The sequence below is a fragment of the Tetrao urogallus genome (assembly GCF_951394365.1).
Source record: "Tetrao urogallus genome assembly, chromosome: Z".
NCBI lineage: Eukaryota > Metazoa > Chordata > Aves > Galliformes > Phasianidae > Tetrao > Tetrao urogallus.
Window position 1 is genome coordinate 38,542,206 of NC_136816.1, and position 22,404 is coordinate 38,564,609.

Sequence of the window (22,404 nt, forward strand, 5' to 3'; positions counted from 1 at the left end):
CTTTGAGAGAAAGAAATACTAAAATAGACTTATGAAATATTCTTGAGGAATGACTTAAAAGCACTTTGAACACAAAAAAATTATCACTCAATTAAGTTCTGATATGTTTTAGTGTTGAGAAAATACATTATTGTAATTTTACCAAAGATTAGGATTTTTATTTTGACTGAGTTTCCATGACCCAAAATGCTGTCAGAGATCAGATTTTAAAGACCTGTTAATTCTATATACGGGAAAAACTGCTGGTCACTCTTCTTTAACACTGGTTATTGATCCTGTGGCTTGAGCAGATTACGTCTCAGGGCAATCTGTTACCACCTTGCATTACCAGCTCTAAGAAGCCAATGTGGGTTACAGTGGAATGATGATACCCCAGCATGCTTATGCCTGATGGCACAGCTATGCCCCAGATTGCAGCACTGCCTTTCACAGTACCATAGAATCACAAAGTTTGGAAAAGACCTTCAAGATCATCTAGTCCAATTGTCCAGCTATCACCAATATTTCCCACTAAGTCGTGTCTCTTAACATCTAAACATTTCTTGAACACCTCCAGTAACAGTGACCCACCACGTCCTTAATGTCCCTATGGGAGAGGGGCAGAACTGCACGCTGGCTCTCATGCCACATGGCTGCTCAAGGATCCAGTATAGACTCAGCACCACATTAAGGGATTGTTCTGTGGAAATCCTCTTCATCACACTCTGTGCAAAGTGAAAATCAGTCCAGCGACACCTGCTGCTTTCCCCTTTCCCACAGGCTGAGTTCATTCAATTCACCAATATAGGTAAGGATGTCTCAGCCCAGAAATTTCAAACTCTCAGACCCAAGAACAGCAAATGAATCATGCCACAAACAGCAGAATCTCACAAAATGAAACCTTGTGCCAGGATGCTACAATTTTTTGTCTGTTTTCTAAGAATGTATTTCATGCATATAGTATTTTATAATAGCTCCATCTCTTTTTCTTCACGAGAGACAGCATTTTACTCCCAGGAATTTATCGTACAAATAGAAGGGAGAATTGGACAGTTAAAATTACCATAACACCAGCTGTGAGGATGGGTTCAATGTGTAAGCCTGGGGCAGCAGCTTGCCTGGCTTTATCCAAGTTCTCAGGTTCACTCATGCAAAAGTACCTTAGTTTAGACAATGCAATGAGCATGAGTACAGGTAGAGACTGCTGGAAAGGCTACACCATTGCAGCATGGGTAGCTGGAAAGATGCAGCACCAAATTGGAATGCAGCCAGGATCCTTCATTTCACAGCAACTGACCTGTGGTGCTTCTGGGTGCCTCAGTTCCCCACCTGCCAAATAGGATGATACCTATCAGGTAGGTTAGTGCTGTTAGGAGGATGTGCATTTCTCCTGAAGTTCACGGAATGCCCAGAGCCTGGGAAGAACACTGGCAAGAAATAGATGATAAATTTGCAAAAAAATTCAGCTTCCTTTGTTAATCACACCATGCATATTCCTAATGCAGGTAGCATGCACACACACACACACAAAAAAAAGAAAAAAAACAAAGTGCACTGTTCTGCACTCAGCTTTTTACTGGTAAAGGAAGAAACTGCACCCACTCTGCCTCCCTGGCTGCTCAGGGCATTTAGATGACCAGAAACTCATAGAGTGAGAGTGCTCACAAATGTCTGGCAGAGCTTATCTGTAAAAAGAATCATAAAATATATCATAAATATATCTCATTTTTATGAGATATACATAACATTTCATATATAATTGGGCAAAGAAGAAAATACTTGGCAGGGATTTGCCTTGCATGCTGTAGCCACTTCAGGAAGAAGAAAAATATGACTCCATGGAGGAATCTTCAAAATTATGAGCAGTTCAGTAAGCATCCTGGGGATGGCATATTCAGTACATTGCACATAGGTCAGCACACTGCTCCAAAACGTCATAAAATTTTCAGTTTGAAGCTTCACAGTCTAATAAAAATAAAAAAAAATAAAGCATCAAGTTAATGATGCTTTAGTATTTTTCATTACCACTGGTTTTGAACCCTCAGAGTGAGAAAGAACAACTTAAACTTGTCACAATCAACTGATAAACTAAGGGGAAACAGTGAACTGTTTCAAATTTGTAGGGAGTGTTTTGATCTGGATTTGTGATTAGACGAGAGCCACTGCAGATGGGACAGTTTACCTAAACAGGAGGCAGGCTCTCAGACTCTTAGTAGGCTGGGGACAAATAGCAAAAAGCTGAATTAACAAGGCATACAAAGGAATTTGCAGTGAACAAAACATTACTTTGGTTATGACTTTGTTAAAGAAAGTATACACAGAACAATCTTTAGGTTGGTACAGTTTCTCGTGTATTTCTGAAGGCAGAATCATCGCATGATGAGTATTCTCTTATGCAGAACATTAAATTTCTGTCTTTGCTTTGATGATATCTTACCCATGGGATGTACAAGGGACAGCAGCATATTTATAGATTACCCAGTATAACTTTCTATTTCTTGATAATGTGCTTACACAATAATTTGAAATTTTCAGTTATCATCTCAGAAAGAAATAATTTATGTGCATAAACTATGAGAAATCTCTTATAGTTGTAAGTTTTTACATGACAAAAACATCAGGCCAATATTTTAATTTTCTTAATGAAGCTGTTCTGATAGAAGTCTCTAGCACTACAGTTCTGATTTTCAAATCACAGACCATTTCAATTAAGAAAAAATATTTTAAGTATTTCGTGGGTTTTGAGATATCCAAAAGGTATCAAAGAGCAGTTATGAAGACAGTGAACCTACTAAATATTTTTAATAACTGACTGTTCAGGAAAAATATAGTGAAAAATAAGTTCAGTAGCTCTGAATATGTGAAATTTGAGGGCTTCTTTTCTAAAGGATTTGCTGCATACAACAGGCATTCCTTCAGTGTAACCAGCTGACAGCCTGCATATGCAGGGGGAGAGCACAGATAGAGCTGGAAATGGGCTAATGCGTCACTAGCTGTGAGTAAACAAGCAGTTAGAAGCAGCTGGTAAAACAAGTTTTGAAGAAGGCCGGTTTTGAGATTAATGTGGTTCTTGTAATACGATATGATAAGCAGGGAAGATTGAAGGAGCATGAGGAGGCACCTTCTCTTTTCTCAAACATGGAGTCTATGGGGTGACAGCCAGAGACAGAGATGAACCTAGATAATTTTTTGTTACTTCTAAAGTCAAAAAAGTCCTGCAACTCCAAGGAAAACTGAAGAAACTGCCCAAGTTGCCTAACACCTCTGTGAGAAAAATCAGCAGTCAGACCTTGAGGTTTTTGCTCAAGCGTTGAAGGACTTTTACATGTATAAGAACTATGCAAAAAATCCTCAGTACAGTTATGAACTGAATGAATAGCATAACTTGGTTATGAGGAGTTACTTCTGCCTATTATGGCCCAAAATTGGGTTTTAATTCTTCTTTTCCTTTCTCTGACTTGAATGTCATGTATCCAGTCTACCAGTCTCAAACAACACAGCTGAAACAGATCTCCCTTTTGGGTATAATGACATCTTTGAAATATCATGATTTGCTGTGATATATTCCTCTAGTGAGATTTGAGCTCAGCACAAGCAGATTTTTTGCATCTTTTATACATACTTTTGTTTTCTTCCAAACAAAGCATAAAAAGTGTGTTGCAGTTCAGCAAAAATCTGCTCATATTAATTCAATGCTTCTTATTTAAAAATATAAATAAATATAAATAAATAATAAAAAATAAAATAATATAACTTAATCACTGTTACCACTATCTTTATTTATATTACACTGCCAACAATTACTGCCTGTTCTGTTATTAGTACTAAAAATTACAGCTGGCTGCAATCTGATGTTCCTTCTGATCACCCTGAACTATTTGATCATGGCTAGCAGTTAACTGGTGAACAGGGCTGTGGGGTACACAGAGTTAACACAGGAGATGCAGAATGGATGAAAAGGAAGTCATAAATCCTCACTGCAGATTGCTTTATGTTTAGGCACTGAGCCAGGGAGGAGCATTATCTCAGAATGCTAATATGTTCCAGGTCATTTAAGGATGCCATCAATGACAGTGATGTGTTGGCCAAGACATGGATTAAATGTCCTACTAAGACTCTTTGATGTCTGGATTCTCTAAATCAACAAAAGCTCTAGTAACGTCCTAACATGGTTTAAAAATGCCCTTTGATAACGGAGTTTATTAAAAACCTTAGCAGGTTTTGGGACCTGTACTGGCCTGGACCAGGCCAGGATGACAGTTGTCTTGAGAACAAGGTAGATGTAGGCACTGAAGATGTGTGCCTGGTTGTTTCCAGCTGACAAAAGAGGCTCTCTGTTCTTCGTACCTAGTAAGAGAGATGAAGGAGTGCAACAATCTGTTGGGTGAGATGCTGTGAACACACTGCAAGGCTAAACAATGCTTCTGTTTGTTTGAACTTAGAGACCTCCAGGAGACATAGAAAAAACAGAGAACCAATCTAGCACATGCAACCAGGCCTTCTAATGGGCTTGACCAATATTTAGTGTGTTCAGTATTCATGCCCAAATTTTCATATAAACTTAAACTCAATGCTGAGGCAGAAAATGGGAGATTAAATATTAATATCATTATTTAACTTTCTCTGTAGTTGTAATATTAAAGTCCAGTAAGGAGCAGCATGTTTTCCCATAGGTTTTGTTCACTTACAACAACTTGAAGCAATACAGCTGGAGTACTGTTACTTGTACCAGTGGAATTGTACCAGTTATAACAATGGAACTGTATCACAAAATTTATCTTCTGCAGACATTGACTCACTTTATTTCTGTTATAGCATACATTATCTATATTTACAGTCTTTCTGCCTTTGTGGATTAAACAAGATAAAAACTGATCCACAGCATTAGATTTTATATGGAAAGATTCAGATGTAAATCCTACTGAATACCAGTTCCTTCATGTGTTGGGGGCATAGATGAGCCACTCTCCTGGCCAAGCTTAAAAATGAAGGAATTGAAAAATAAAAAGATTGTATTTCCTTCTCATCCAAGTATACACCATGTAATTAAGAAACTATGTAAAAAGTTTTTTGCTAGATTAATAACTATTTTAAAACACTGAGAATGTATTTGTCTCTTTTATAATAGACATTTTTCTCAATGCAGCCAAAAAGAAGCTCACATCTGCAGGGGTTGAGGTCAGGGGATTTCTTTGCAGGATGCTGCTCCCTAGTGAGTAATTAAAACTCTCAAAGAAATCTACCTAAACAAACAATAGTTCTGTTATGACAAGAGTTGCCAGATGGTGCTTGGTCATGCAGGTTTACACGTTGTTTTTGTTTTTTAACATGTAAGCGAACTTCCTTTGAAGTAAATTTCTGTTTCTGTAAGTGGATTTATGCAGATTAAAAAAAAAAAAAAAAAAAGAAGATAGAAGGCGACTTTGATTTTTCAGTTATTTTCTCAGTATTTATTTAGCATGGAGGATAAGAAAGCTGCCCTTACTCCAGCTGAGAGTTTCTGGGAGCAAGCTGGGGTCAGTATCACTCCTACAGTGCTTGCTGCCCCTCACCCAGTTATACAGCTGCCCACAGACCAGTGCTGCTGCAGAACCATCTGGTGTGACACCCACGTCATTTGGGACTCTTTTGTTTTGGTTAATCATTGCAGGTCCTTGATATCTGGCTGTACTCAAGAAAGACATGCCAAGCGCATCTCATAAGATGTTTTGAGTTCAAAAAAGGCTTTTCTTTCAAAAAGAAAATGTGTACTTAAAAACCTGGGAAGTCCCAGCCAAAACCTAGCCACTTTCTCTTTGAAATGCCTATTGGGGAATGCAAAACAACTCACTTCAGGGGATACTGCCAGTGTAGACTGCCCAATTCATCGGCACCAGCCAAGGCAGTGCAGTCTTCAGTGCACAGCTCAGCATGGGACTCTTGTAGCTCCCCATTCCTTTTCCATGGGGTCTTTCCCTCTTGCACTTTTTATTCCTTGTTTTTTGAAGAATGCCAGACCTAATCTGAATAAAAATTTTGCACTTTCATTATCCCTCTTCAAAAAAATGATGTGCTTAATACTTTCAATAAACAGATCAGTACGTCTCTGCCCTGCAGGAGGGAAAGTAAACCACAAATAAAAAGGTTTCTCTGAGTTTGTACAGAATATAATTGCTAAATTGAGAGTAGTGGCTTAGTCCCTTAACTTTCTTCAGCTGCTGCGCAAGGAAACATATTCTGGTTTTATTGCAGAGATTGCAAAATCAAAAACTGTGTCAAAGTGTTTCCCAATCCAGAAAGATTAACTTAGTTCTGTGATGCTAAATCCTCATTCATCTCAAAATTTCTGGTTACAGAAAAAGTTAACAGTGCATGCTACACATTTGGGTTGTTTTAAGAAGTGTGAGATATCTAGATGTGGAGGGAAACATGGGCTGGAGATATAGCTGGTCTGCACTGTGTTAATTGCTAACCCATTGATAAGTAACATCTTTGAAGGTTGTCATTTATACTGGACTCAGATCTGTCACTGACTGTAACCAAACTATTCTATAAACACAGCCGTGGTAAAATATTTGGGTCAAATGTTTGACATGATGGTGAGGTACATGGTGATCATGTGGTATCACCTCATTAAACTACTGTTCTGTGATCAGCTCCATCTGCCTGTCACAATGGTGTTTCCTATCACAAGCAGTTCATTTTTAAGCTGTGTTTTTCTGATGTGGCCATTCTAATTCAGCCCCGAGTGAATTTAAAGATCAACCCATTTAAGGTCAATGTGCAAATCTCCACTGACTTGTCATTTGCTATATATATACCAAGACGACTGTTAATTTTACTAAGCACTAAAAAAAATATTTGTTCACTTTATGGGCTTATGGTTTGTTCTTGTCACGCTTCTATGGGAATGAGGGTGCTTGTGGAGCTCAAGGATGCCATTACATCTGGAGAGGAATATTTGTTTCCCATTGCTTTTTGGGTGCCCTAGATCACCAGATGCTGCTATACTGAAGGACAAACCCACATATGTTCACTTCTCAACTGTCATTCCAAATGTGAAACATTTATTAATATGGCTGTATGATTGAGAATTATAGAAATAAAACATATATTTCCCTTGTAACAATGGGTGAAAGACACATGAAGAAATAATAATGGAATAAAAATGTGAAAATAACACAATGCAAAACTGTTAGATACAATAAGCAGTACATAGCAGAGGTAATTAGAGACAGGTTGACATGGCTCTGTTACCTCAGGAGGAAGGCATTCCATAGTGTCTCCCACACAAACTGTTACTATACAGTCTTCATGGTTTCTGTTTCTTCTTGCATGGAATCACAGAATCACAGGTGTTGTAAGGGACCTCTGAACGTCATCAAGTCCAACACTCTGCTAAAACATCCTGGCAAGTTTTGGATATCTCCAGAGGTGACTCCATAACATCTCTGGGCAGCATGTTCCAGTTCTGACACTGAAGATGTTCTTCACTGCAATAATATGAAACCCCATGTTCCCATTTCTGCGCATTGCTCTCTGTCCTGTCACTGAACACCACTGATAAGAGCCTGAGTCTATCCGCTTGACACTTCTCTTTAGATATTTTTAAGCACTGATGAGATCTCCTCTCAGACTTCTCCAGGCTAAACAGTCCCAGGTCTCTTAGCCTTTCCTCACAAGGGGGACGCTCCAGGACCCTCAACATCTTTGTCATTTTCAAATGGAGTCTCTCTGGGAGAACTCTGTCTTTTTTGAACTGAGGGGCCCAGAACTGGACACAGTATTCCAGATGTGTCCTCACCATGGCAACGTCAAGGCCAGCCTCTACCTGCTGGCCATACTCTCTTTAATGCACCCCAGAACAGCGCTGACATTCTTGGTCATAAAGGCATACTGCTGGTTCACAGTCAAGCTGTTCTCCAGTACACTCAAGTTCTCAAGTCCTTTTCTGCAGAACTCCTCTCAAGCAGGTCAGCCCCTAACCTGTACAAAAGCATGCAGTTATTTCTCTCTGGATGTGCAACAGTACAGCTGTCCTTGTTGAATCTCATCATGCTCTTGTCTGCCCAGCCTCTGTCCAGATCTTTTTGAATGGCAACCCAGCTTTCTGGTGTGGCAGACACTCCTCTCATCTTTGTATCAACAGCAAACTTGCTGAGAGTGCTCTCTATCCCTTCACAGAGTTAACTGATGAATATATTACACAAGATCAGACTTACTTCTGACTCCTGGGGAACACTGGTAGCAGCAGGTCCCTAGCTAGACTCTGCCTCACTGATCACAACAATCTGAGCCCTTCTGGTAAGAGAGTTCTCAATCCACCTCACTGTTCACTCACCCAGCCCACACCTCCTAAGCCTACCTACAAGGATGTTATGGGAGACAATGTCAAACGTCTTGCTAAAATCAAGGTACACAACATCCTCTGTTCTCCCCACATCCACTCAATTAATAATGACATCCTAAAAGGCCACCTGATTGGTCAAACATGATTTTTTCACCTTAGTGAATCCATATTAACTACTCTTGATATCCTTATTTTCTTCCACTTGCTTGAAGGTGACATTTAGAACTAGCTGTTCTATTGCCTTCCCATGGACAGAGGTGAAGCTGACTGGCCTGCAGTTTCCTGGATTCTCCTTCTTACACTGTTTGAAGACTGGAGTGACATTTGCTTTCCTTCAGTCTTCAGGCACCTCTTCTGGTTTTTTTGGTTCAGCAACCATTTCTGTCAGCTCCCTTGGTACTCTTGGTGCATTCTGTCAGGGACCGTGAATTTGTGTGCACACAGTTTGCTTAGATGGTCTCTGAACAGATTCTCCTTCACCAAGGTGAAGTCTTCCTTTCTCCAGATTCTCTTTTACCTCAAGGGTTTGGGATTCCTTAGGGACAGTCTTAGCAGTAAAGACTGAAGTAAAGAAGGTATTCAGTAATTCTGCCTTTTCAGTGTCTTCTATTATCAGAGTATTCACCTCATTCAGCAGTGGGCCTACATTTCTCCTAGTCATCCTATTGCTATTGACATCTTAAGCCTTTTCTGTTGTCCTTGACCTCTCAATGGTAGATTTCATTCCACATGGGCCTTAGCCTTCCTTGTTGCATCCCTGCATTTGCTGACATTGTTCCTATATCCTTTCTAAATATCCAAATTCTTTTTACCACATTCTGTAATCCATTTGAGTTTTTCCATGAGCTCCTTGCTCATCTATACAGGTTTCCTCCATCTTCACCTGATTTCTTACTCCTAGAGATGCATTATTCTGTAGATTGAAGGAAGTGGAGCTAGTGGTCCAACTCTCTGGACCTCCTCAACTTACACCTCCAAGCAGGTTCTTGAAAAGATAAAAATTTGCTCTTCTAAAGTCCAGGATGGCAATTCTACTTGTCCTGTTTCTTCCAGGAAGAAGTTAAGGAAGATCCTTAACTCCACTATCTCATGGTTCCTATATACAAGGTTGTTCCCAGCCTTCACATCCCCAGGCCAACCCTCCTTGTTAGTAAGAACAAGGTCCAGCAGAACATCACTCCTCATTTGATTCTCCACTACCTGCATCAGAAAATTATGCTTAGTGCAATGCAGAAACCCAACGGACTATGTGTGCCTGGTGGTGTTGCTTTTGCAGCAAGTCCCCCATGAGAACCAACGTCAGTGATTACAAGGCTATTTCCAGCTGTTTGTAAAAGGCCTCATCAACTTTTTCCTCTAGATAAGAAGGTCTGTTCTAAACACCCACAATGATGTCACCAATTAGGCTATTCATTCTCATTCATCCCCAGGAAGAGCTTTCTTCATTCTAGTTGCTGTCTCACATGAACAACTCCACTGCCTTGTCTTGCAAGTCTGTCTTTCCTAAAAATACATAGCCTTTCTTATACTGGACAGTACATAAAGTTGTCCCACCATGTCTCTGTGACTGCAATAAAATCATGGATCTGTGACTGCACATAGATCTCTAATTTCTCCTGTTTATTCCCCATGCTGTATGCATTAGCATACAGGCACTTCAGGGAAGTAAAGAAAGAAGGGGATGGAGGTTTGCCTAGAGGGATGTGAGAGGATCTCCAACATCTACACACATATTTGAGGAGGCTGGCCTTTTGGCTTGTGTTATGGGAGGCATCTAAGGAACATTAATTGCTGTTCTGGTTGTCCTGGTTCATTCCCCCGTCAATTCACATGTTCGACCTTGTACTCCGAGTCCTTCAGTTAAAAGCCCACCTCACTGGGTTGATCAGCCTGTTGTCAAAGACTGGCCTTCCTCTTCTAGATAAGTGGATCCCATTCCTCCCTAGCAGGTTATAATCTTTGTAGAAAGATTCATTGTCATAAAAACCAAAATCCTCATGCCCAGAGTTCAGCTGCCCTCTCAGCCTATAGCCAGAAGTTGATTTGTATTATACTATTTCTCGCTGATCTCCTTCCTCCAACAGACAACAATGAGGAAAAGATAATTTGAGCAGTGCCTTGTGTGTTGTGCACCCAAGGCTTTGTAGTTTTCTTCTATTCTGCCCGTGTTCCAGCTTCCAGTATCATGCTCGCAGAAAAGAGCAACAAATCTCCGCAGCATAGCTGATATGTAACTAATTAATGAATGGAGGCATAGTGCAAGGTTTAGAATTTGCAGGTAGACATTCCATGGGATTCAGGAACAGTGAGACAGATTATCCTTTGGGCCAGCTGATGTGGAGCAGAGGCTGTCCATCCTGCTGTGTTCCACATCTCTGTCTGCCTCTGTAAGGAGTCTAGTAATGTGAAGCAGAGGTAGGCATAAATATGCTTGCAGCAGCACAGAGCTACAGCAGCAGTGACATATACAAGAGTAGCTGGAGCTTCACAGTCTCTGGAAGAAAACTGACAAAAGGATGGCTTTGCAGCGTGAACATAACAGAGAGATGCGGAAAATGCTGGTGTCCCTCACTAACTGGGCAAACTGTGAAAAAAGAGGTAAAGAACAGACACTCCCATGAACACTGCTGTGACTGTGGGTAGGATTATGGGGCATGGAGAGTTGCTGTACCTCTAAACACCCTCTCAAGTCATCTGCTGTTACTGGCTTTCAGCAACAAATCTCCAGAGGACAAAATGAGCAAAAATGCAGTCACAGCATACTAGCAGCTATGGCTGTAGTGGCTTAGCAGGGAGACGAAGGGTAAAGCACAAGTATTTCAGTCCAACCAAGGATCATGAGGAACACTGAGCAGAGAGAATCAGTCAGCAGAAAACTGTGAGAGTTCAGCTGCACAGAGATAAGAAGAGGAATCAGATCTGAGTCAGGCCTTGAAACAAAGCATTTCTCTTCATTTCTTTGACCCCTTGGCATATCTGTCCAGTCCACATTATGGTGATTGGCAGCACACATGCAGACAACATAAAGGAAATGTAACTTGAATTCTTCCTTGTACGACATCTTAATTTTCACTTATGGTCTGAGAGTCAGCTCAAGATAGTTATGTGTGTGTTTTATGAACATAGTATTTGTAATGCCGAAAAATAAGCTGTGCTATTCATGAAATGAGGAAAGAATAGGTCATGCTTTGTTTGAGCTGGACATGTTACTTCACCAGTTGTTGGTTTTGCTTATTGATTTAGCAATATCAAACAATGTGGTTCCCACAATCCCTAAGGGAAGGAACTTGATGGATATATGTGAACAGTCTCCATGCTACTACTTTGAAGCTAACCTGCAAGACTTTCATCCTTTGAATCAGCTCTGTGTCTTTGTCATGATATTTGACATTTAGACAATAAATGCCAGCCTCCAGAAGTCCCAAGGAGTTCATGTTCTTTTCAAACTAAACTGTATGTTCTTAACTACATTAAAATAATAATAATAATAATAATAATAATAATAATAATAATAATAATAACAACACTTCTATATATCCTCCTTTAAAAGTAAATTGCTGTTATTTCTTTTCACTCCTCATCTGCCTGTCTGAGACTCGAAAATCTTCAGTCCAAAAAGCACGTCCAGGATTACATATGGTTGCATGAACACTATCATCCTGATTCCAGTCTATGGCACTTGCACGCCATAAAGAAATACAAATTCCAATAATCTTAACAGACGTATATTGGATAGATAACCTTCAGTATTGACGGGGAAACAAAGGGGTTTGAAGTGAGCTTATCTTTGCTCTGAAGGGGATGAAGCATTTTTTCAATGCCAGCAACATGGTGCCTTTCCACAGCTGCTTCTGCAGCAGCAGAAGGAGGATCCACAAGCAGACTGGGGCTAGCTGGCTGAAAAACTGTTTCTGTCTTTCCTGCAGGAGCAATCCGAAGGAGATAATGCAGTGGCACAGAACCGACTGTCTATTAAGCAGAAGTTTTGTTTTCATAGGTTCCTAATTTTTGTTCTTTAAAAAACTGCAGAATGAAATCACACTGTTCAAGCACAGAAATAACTAAATTTAATGTGCTGTAGGAGCCACTGGAGTGCTCAGATGGATGATACATTCTTTTGCATGCGGCCTTAGCTAACCTGCTTGCCAGCAGTGAACAGGAGGGAGGCATTTTTCTCTTTGCTAATGGTCTGAGTGGAGAACTTTTTCATATTTTATGTGGCACTGAGCTAAAGGCAACACTTTACCTCTCTTCCCTAGGCTGATAGCCTCAGTTGTAACTCACTTTTGTCTCAAATTTCACTGAAACTCAGCTCAATAGGATGCCTTTTCCACTATTATTGTTATTATTAGTGTTCTTTAAGCATATGTGGCTCCTTTTAGCTCAGGGCTGTAGTGTCAATGGGAATCCATTTCCCTTGGCACAAAATATTTGAATGTCAGTGCATTAAGTCTTATCCCAATCCAATAATAAAATGTATAATTAAGAAATTATGGCATTGCTTAAGCGTCCCCAGTTCTTTGATCAAAAAGTCTAATTTAATCTGAAAACATGTGGCTGTGCTAATGTCTGGGCCAGTCAGTCTAGACTTGAGCAATGTGTGTGGGCCAGATGCAAAGCTTGGCTGCTCTCTTTGCTGAAGTCACAACTCTCCTTTTAAAATTCTTGAAGTGCTGGAAGTGCATGTGTGGGAGGTGTTTTGATTTCATTTATTTGCATTAGACTGAAGACGGCAGCCAGCTTACCTCTGCTTGTGGGACTCAGTCAGCTTTTGTCTACTTTATCTGCTAGTACAATACAAGCTTTGAGAAACACTCTCCTCCTCAAAAGCAATGAAGCTTCGCCCCTCTGATGTGAGCACTTGGCACTGCAGAGGTTCCGTGCAGCCTGGTGTGCCCTGAGATGTGCTGGGTGCATGGGATGGGGATTCCAGGAAGCCCTCATGAGTGCCAGTGGCTTCCCTTCCTGCCACAAGGCTGGTCCCACTACCTCACACTTGTCACGCAAACCACAGTGCAGGAACAGGAGCAGTGAAGCTGTCTCATATTTTTTTCACTTACCTGTTTTGTGTGGGTCCCAGCCTCCAGGAGTAAAACCTGGAGCCTTGCTCAGGTCACAGTGGTGTACTGGTAGGTGGCACAGGGCCTTCTGAAGACTGTGACCTCATAGAGCACATTCATCACAATGATTTCTGATAGAGAAATGAAGCACCCTTTTCCGAGCCATTTTGAGGAAGGCACAGGATTATTATATTCACATTTCAATAAAAGAGTTACGCCCATAGATGTGCCAATAACTGGGCTGTACTCCAACTGTGTTACATGCTCTGGGCCATCCTGCTCGTGGATATCCCTTTTCACTTCAGCTTTCTTTCTCCTCTGGATAAGGAGAAGAAGGTGTTTAAAAGAAACTCATATAGGAGAGAAAATGCAGAGTGTTTGTTTTCGGCTTATTTCTAATAATAGTAAAATTGAGTGGTAGCTGTGTCGATATGAAATATCAGAATACCAGCTTGGAATCTGCTTTATTAAATAGCTTGTGTGGGCACAGTGTGTGTAATTTTTAGTGTTTTTTAATAATTCACATTTTATTAAATTTTTCAAGAACAACAAAATATGTCATGATGTTATCATTTTCAGATAACGATTGCTTGTTTCCATTGGGAATTTGTGGTTTACAAAGCCAAGGGATAACACTTGTTAAATTTTTGTAATTATGGGCCCTAACCCATTTTTCTTTGACATTCCCAACTTCTGTTATCATTAGGGGGACTTCTAGAAAAACAGGCAATCTGCAGCGTAACCCTTAACAGCAAAAAGAAGAAAAAAAAAAGAGCTAATCTTCTCTTATCTACAGCTGTATACACAAGTGAAATCAAGTCTCCAAGATGCACTTAATATCTGATCATATGTTTAGTGAGTATAGGAGAAGACTGTTTGCTTAAGTTAAAGATAGACCAGTAAACAAACAAGAGGAATAAAAATACTTCATGAGTAGTTGAAACATCTTGCAGTATACTGCCTTAATAAATACCTTTCAGCTTGAGTGTACCAGGTGGCTGTACCAGTCTCTCTTAGAGCCCATTGCATTGATTTGTGACAGAGATTTTTACCTTTTGAACCCAAGCTTTCTATCATCAACTTAACTCCTGAAAATGTACCAAGGTGCACCTTCTGCATATAATGTTCCATGTCCTTTGATTTAGAAGTTAAAATCTCAGGGTTTAAATCTCAGCACATTTATTCAAAGCCACAGTGTTATTGAGGCGAAACCTGAATCTATTCCGATCTTACTCCACATTGGCAAGATTGGGCTTACGCTGTAACTGTGGACAAGAGGACACTTCAGCCAAACCTGTAGAGAGCAACACCATGAAATCCATCCTCACACAGAAACTGTCAGGGATAGAGCAAATTAGCCAGTAAAGACTTATCTGAAATCTCTCAAGACATTTCTGGTTCTAGAAGATAACAACATGCAGACACTGGCTGATTACTCATTCTTCTCACGACAAGACTTTGGCCTATTCCTCTTCACAGAAATTGCAAAGAGAAACAAGGCTGTACAAATTGAAATAATTCCAGCTTTTTTCTCATGTTTTCCAGAAGATTGTTGTATGATGGTTTTATTATTCCTAATATATCTTTATACAATCATGAGTGTTGTAAGCTAGAGAAGTACTATTCTTTGTATTATGTTCAGCTAACTTTTAGACATATTGAATGCCTTCTTGTCCCTTTCACAGACAGGTGTTTGAACTGCTTGAAAAGGTGATTGGCATGATGACACATAACTTGAAAAGACTGAAATACATAAAACTGTTGCAGATCACAGCTTTCATTCTGCAGTGGCAGATATTGTGATATTGTGCAAGTTTGCATTCACTAAAGTCAATGAGATTTTCCTTATGAATAGTGCGTGTTCTGTAATATAACACAGTTAGGTGAAAATACTTCTTCAGTTTGTGAGATGGAAAGTGAAACCTGAAACCAGTGCAGTGTCTTTAAACAGAACTAGAAGGAAGATTTCCTTTCTGTTGCTTGGAGGTGAGCCACAGCTCCTGACACTTTTCTGATGGGCACAGTTGCTCACACCGTGTTTACAAGTGAAGCTTCTCAGATGGTGCCTGGGGTTTTCTGAATAGTGGCAGTGATGAAAAATATCCAACAGTTGGCAACCTCTGAACTGTCTAGTTTATTTAGAACGCAGTGGATGCTGATCTTAAACTTGTGTCCAAACTGGTAATATGCTTTATCCAAAAAATCCTCTGTTGTAGCAAAACCTGTATTGGCTCATGTGACAGTGAGCCACATGAAGGAAAATTTGTAAGTCATCTTCCTAATAGAACCGGCTGTGCTGCCTGGGCTGGACAGGGATGGTGTTTCTCAGGAAATAAGATTCACAGTCCAAGGAACCTGCCTGTACAGCAGTACTTCTCCTGTGCCCATTATGTCCTTTTCCCTGTAGACTCAGCACCTCCAGTCTCTTCTAGACACAACTGTAGTTTCCTCACTGAAGCACCCTGAGCAGCTGAGGAGGTAAGGAGGAGGACAAAGACACCACTAGGATGAAAGCAAAAATTGCCAGATACAGAGAGAAGAGAGGGAACATGGTTGGCCCCAGTGCTGGGAGTGACTCCTGTAGCTCTGCATACATGCAGCATACATGTCTGTGCGTGAAAGAATCAGAATTACCAAAGATGACTGAGACATCTTGGTGGTTAAGGCATTCACTTCAGTTAGGAAGTGGCCCAGAGTGAGTGCCAAGCCAATGGGAAACTTGGCATGACTGCATTGAAAACTTGAGCTTTCTCTTCCAAGGTCACTCCTAAAATTCCCCAGAAGAAAAGCTTTTTATTTCCAGTCATACTGAACACCTGTTTCAACATAAAACACATTTCTCCTTTATCTTCTCATTTGTCCAGGTGAAAAAAAATCTATGTAAATGTTGAGTTTTCCTTATTTTTCTCCTTATATTCAGTTTTCAAACAAAATCAGTGGTTTTTTCACAAATGTATAGACAAGTGTAGGAACTTTGCCATGCCCTAATGTTCCTTGTGGAGAGGACAAACTTTTTTTTGTTCTTTTAATTCCTCTTATTGTTTTATTTAACAACAGTAGTGCTCAAGATACATTTTTACAGCCAAATGAGCTCAGCAGACTCCTAAAAGATAACCTGCAATAATACGATGAACATAATGCTGATCAGTTTGAGTATTTCACTGCTGCTGAACTGAAATAAGTAATTGATTCTGAGCAACAGAGGAAGACAAAATTACAAGCAGAGGACACAGCTCTAAAAATAGTAATAAACAAAGTTGTGATAACGAACCTATATTATCATTGACTAGGCCTGTTTTACAAGAGTCTGGGAACGTGCTAATGATGCTTCCAGTGTCACAGAGTTTAGACACCACTGTTTTTAAATAAAAGTCGCTAATGGCGTATCTTCCAAAGTCAGAAGAGATATGTGAAAAACATCCCTAAGAATTCATAGTTATTGGCTTATTAGAAAAAGCTGTAATTCAAGCCAGAGGCAATACTAGCTAATATTATCAACTATGAGAGCACAATACAGGGAACTACAAAAGGTAAATCGCAAGAAAGATCCCTGAGAGTGCATTTTAGTTTTTTCTTTCAGTCGAGAGCAAAGATTATTATTACTGCATCAACATTTTGAGGAAATCATAAAACAAGGATAGAGTATTGCATGGGGAGATAAAAGAGACAATGGCTTGAAAGGTGTAGAGATGACAAATCTAGATTACAAGGAATAAATCCAATTCTTGGACACTGATGGAAAATGAATGCACCACAGTTATTCTGCTGTTGTTTTCTCTGCAATTAAAGCTGTTACATTTTCATTCATCATTTTTAGATCATGGATCAGATTTTGTTGCTGTTTATGAGAAGGCAAATCTGGACCATCCAGATGAAAAAAAAAAAAAAACAGCTAAAGGCAAGCATTTTGGCAGTTTCTACTGAAATGAGAATTTCACCATTTTTGCAGATTAGAGGACTGGATACCAACTAGGAATATAAACTGGGTTCCCTGTGCTAATATAGAGACTAACTAAATCATGGATCAGCAAAAACATTAAGAGACACATTGCACAACCCACAGACTGCCAATAGTTCATCTACCATAACATTTTAAAAGAATACTTATTTATATTTTATTGGATAGTAAGATGTTGGGAGACTGTGCCTCTAACCCAATAGCTTATGTTTTCTCTAGCTGACATTGAGCTATAGCTCCAGTTGTATATGCCAGCATGACAGAAGTACTTGAGGTAGGTGTAATTATCTCAAGTTTTGTAGCTGTCCATCTAAATATGATGGATGATATTTTCCTTATCTATGCTAACATTGAGGGCATTATTTCTTTCTCTCTTTTTCCTTCCTTCCCTCCCTAGTTTCTCTGTGTTAACTATTTCACAAGAAAAAAATGAAACATATTCACGCTACACAGTAATTGTTCTCAATATGTAGATCCTTTGAGGACAGGCTCCTCAGGTGTTAAGCTTTGGTAAATCTGATTTGTCTGTGTTTAAAGGAGTGGGTCTATTTCAAAGTGACCCATCATTAATGATGAAAATTGTTCATATTCTTAGTGCCAGTTTTTCTTCTACAAGATTACACGCATTTTCTGGCTCATTTACAACAGGATTAAAAGATCTTCTTGATAATGTATGTATACCATATACAAAGCCCTAGAGTTTCTTTCACTCTTATTTATAAGGAGAGATGAAAGCAAATACAAAGATGAAATACAGTCTGCTCTCTCTGACATGTATCTCCCATTTGCCATGCCAGGAATTGGTGTACAAATTGCATTACTGTAATGCCCTATTATCAACTTCATATTATGCAGCCCCTTTGACATGGGTAACGATGTGCTGGGCAAGCCAAGCAGCTAGCTATCCTGGAAAGAAGAGAAGAGATTCTCCATGTGACCAGACATGGCACTTTTGGTTCTGAGATTTAAGACTATTATATTTAAATTTTCTGTATATGCATTGGAATTACAGCATTTGTAAACATAACAGACAGTTAAGTAGCCCACATTTACAGATGTTTTACTTCAGAATGTATCACAAATTCTTCTCAGTTGTCTGACACAGTAAACTGTTTCTTTACTCTCGTCTTTAAAACAGGAAGTTTATGTATGTTTATCTCACTACTGATTTTAAGAGATGCTCTGATTTGAATGCAAACCAAGAAAAGTTGAAGAATTGAGTCTCGTGTCTCTAGACTGCCTTCCTAAACCTAGGCTGGCTGGACAGCAATTAAAAATTACTTCTGCTTGGTACTCCACACAGTTTTGCAGGAAACTCTTACATTTTACAGGGCAGTACACTGCCCTCTGGGCAGATGGCATAGTGGACAATTTGCATAGTGAGGCCAGGAGATGAAGGAGGAAGCATCATTTCTGCAGGTCAGAACTGAGAACCATTTGACATTTGCTGTGCCTATTCCTTGTCATTTCCAGACAGGACATGCATTTTCTTTATGGCTTTTTCAAATGATTTCTATTCTACTCTCCTCACTTGTGTCACAAAGATTATTTCTTGCCCAGGATTATTTCATACCCAGAACACTGGGTTCTGAATTCAAAACGAAAGGAATCAGTTATGACATGAGATTTATGTCCAAACAAAAAAGATTTAATTTAAGAGCTTTACCAAACCAGATGTAATGAAATAAGAGGTTCCTGTTCCTATTAGAGACCAACAGAATTAGACAACTGTCTCGCTGCAGTCAGAAGACTACTTTACTCAATTCCAAGCTACAACAACATGATCAAAGTGTGTGAGCTGGGACAGTGCAGCTAAATGCCAAGGCATCTAGACAATGTAAAATCAACTGCTTTATTGAACTAGTACTTTATAAGTGTGTCAACACTTCCTTGTTCTGCAGAGTGATGTTATAGGTTAACATGACTGGAGGATGCTGTTGGCTAGCTCAAAGTCATGGAGGAAAGATCTAGAGAAAACAGTTCAAAGGAAAAAAGATAAGTTTTAACCAGAAAGTTTTGAAGATCAGTCACCAAAGAGCATTCCAGTATTCTCCTGGGACGAGGCCTTCATCAAATTCCTCTGCTTGCCTGTTCGATTCCTCTATCTTCCTGGGACCAAATCAAACCCGTTCTGGAATGGGAGGAATGCTGTTGGCAGTTTCTTGTAGGAGAGTAACAAATGCATCACTGACTGAGGCCAATAGCTATTATTTGCATTTTCTTTCATCCACAAAAATTTTTTGGATTATGGAAGAAAATTATAACTACTTTCTAAAATACGCTTTGTGGTGGGATTATATCTTTATACAAGCATTCCAGCTGAAGATTAGTATTTCCATATGAGGTACACTTCAGATAGCACTACCAGACCATTAACATGTTGTCATGTTAAACTGAAAGCAAGTGTTTTTTTCTTTTTTCTACTGAGTTATACCCAGTGATTTCACAAACTCCACTTAGTACAGTCTGACTGTGTGAGAGGCGCAGAAAGACAAGGGACTCTTCTTTGTTCATCGCCCTGTTGACCCTTGGACAATTGCAGCTGTTCATCTTATTCAGTAGCATCAATTCAGATACTGCTGTCTATTTCAGACTGAGAATCAGAAGAATAGGTGATCAACATTTTTGAGAACTAGAGAGATGAAGGTGAAAATGATTTACATTGTTGTTGCTGACTTTTTATTACTAAAACAGATGTTGGAGTTTTACTGACTGAAATAATCAGCCACAGAACTGGTAGGTCATCAGCCCTACTTTCCCCATCCAGCGCTACAACTGTAAAACAAAATGTACATTCCAGAAATTACAAGTTTTATTGGATATGCCAAAAATAGCATCTAGAGAATAAGTGTATGAATGGGGGAGTGGAAAAAATCATGATAGCTTTGCATGATGTTGCTTAGAACACTATTTGTACTTTTTGTAAATCTATTTACAAAACTATTTACACTTTTTGTAAATCTACTTGCTTCATCCAAAATACAGAGTCTTTCTCACTGGGGAAGAAAAATTGGAAAGGAGGGATGAGGTTTTGTAATAAAATAATGGATGTGGCACAGTGTGTAGCAGTACTTAACTGCCTTCAAAATACTTCGCAATTTTTGTCTTTTACGATGTATTAATTGACTATTCTTCCTTGTATTGAGAAATTGAAAAGCAGAAATGTAAAAGAGATGTTAAAGATGAAGTAAGGAAATCAAAGAAAAAAATAGGATTAGCTAGCTGCTACTGTTTTCCTACTCTTAGATTATGTATTTCTCCACGTGGAAAATTCTTACTTGTGAGGTACCATAAAAAAAAATTTAATCTATTGGTTCAGACCACTTGGGATTTTTTGTTTCTGTATTTCAGAAATATTGAAATGTGGTTGACAGCTAAGGAGTATGAAGGCACCTACTGAGATAAGTGGGGAGAAGTAAATGAAGGGCAGATTGCAACTGTGAAATACAAAAGTTCAGTTAGTGCAGTTGTAGCTGCCTACTTTGGAGAAACCAATGGAATTAAAATTAATTTATCTAACAGATGATATATAGCTTGTAAATGCAGTTGAAAGTAGGAAGTATGACAAACAAAAATGAGGTTAGGCAAAATTTTCTAATGTGAATGTAGGGCCTGATGTCCTACTAACCACTAAGGGGATTTAGATGCACAAATGCTTAAAGATCCTTTTATTTTAATTGTTACTTTCTCAAGAATAGAAAAATGAGAGCTGAAATGCCATGAAATCCTCTGTAAGTTCAGCTTCAGACCATTCACACCAAAAATTCACCCAAATACTGTATGGGCCTGCAACTGACAATTCACATGTAGTTGCAGTGCATATGTAGCATGTACAATGCAGATTGGAATGAACAGGATGATGTATGAAACTTACCCCTAATGACTGTCTTTGCTTGGAGGAAATGAGCAGGTTTTTTTGCAAGAGGCACTGAGCCAGAAGAAATAGTTTGGTAATGAAAGGTTATGAGCAGTCTTCAGAAAGGAGAGAGGTCAAACTATTTCCCAGTTATTGTTCTTCTAATTTCCTGATCATGCAAGAAACTGTGTTTGTTGAGACAAAGAAGTTTGTGTGCAGGTTTATGGCACAGTTCATAGCCGCATTTCTCCCCCTGCGGGCTTAAGGCTATGAAAGCTTTTATGACTGTCTTGGGTAAGAAAAATCTGCACCATATTCCCTTTGGGAGTGCAAAACCCACACTGAATATCATCTTTCCTATCATCCCCTGAGGAAAACTTCAAGAGCTTCAGTTACCATCTTGTAATTAAAATCCTGGCCTTGATGTGGTCAGAGCACTTGTCGCAATTGCGAACACAATCACTTTTGAAGCAGTCAGATTGCACCTGTTGGAGCTAAGATTGAATGGAAGTTCACTGGCACCCAACAGAGTATAATTACAAACAGCTACAATATTGCTGTCTTTGCATTTAAATGGAAGGTAGCAAGTTCAAGTGGCTGATGAATTTTCTGGACTCAAGCAGCAACCACAAATTTCCATTGACAGAGTGGAAATAAACTTGAACATCACTAAGTAATACTTTCACTTCTTGTGTCCTCTCCTGTTACTTTCTGCCATCTAGATTTTATAGGATCACTAAGGTTGGAGAAGACCACCAGTCCAACCATCAACTTATCCCCACCATGTCCCTCAGTGCCACATTTTCAAGTTTATTGACCATCTCCAGGGACAATGACTCCACTACCTCTCTGAGCAGCCTGTTCCAATGCCTTATTACTCTTTCTGAGAAGGAATTTTTCTTAATATTCAACCTGAACATGCCCTGGCACAACTTAAAGCCATTACCTCTTGTCCAATCCCTGACCAAAACCTGGGAGAAGAAGCTGATCCCCACCTTGATGCAACCTCCCTTCAGGTAGTCACGAGGAGTGGCAAGATCTCCCCTGAGCCTCCTTTTCTCCAGACTAAATAATTCCAGTTCCCTCAGCTGCTCCTCATTTGTTTGGACATCCCTACTGAACTAGTAATAGAAATGAGATGAGAGAGAAAGAAAGTTCCTGTTGAAACAAGCCCACCTTAATCACCAAACATCTAAAAGAAGACTTTATGGAATAGTGTGAT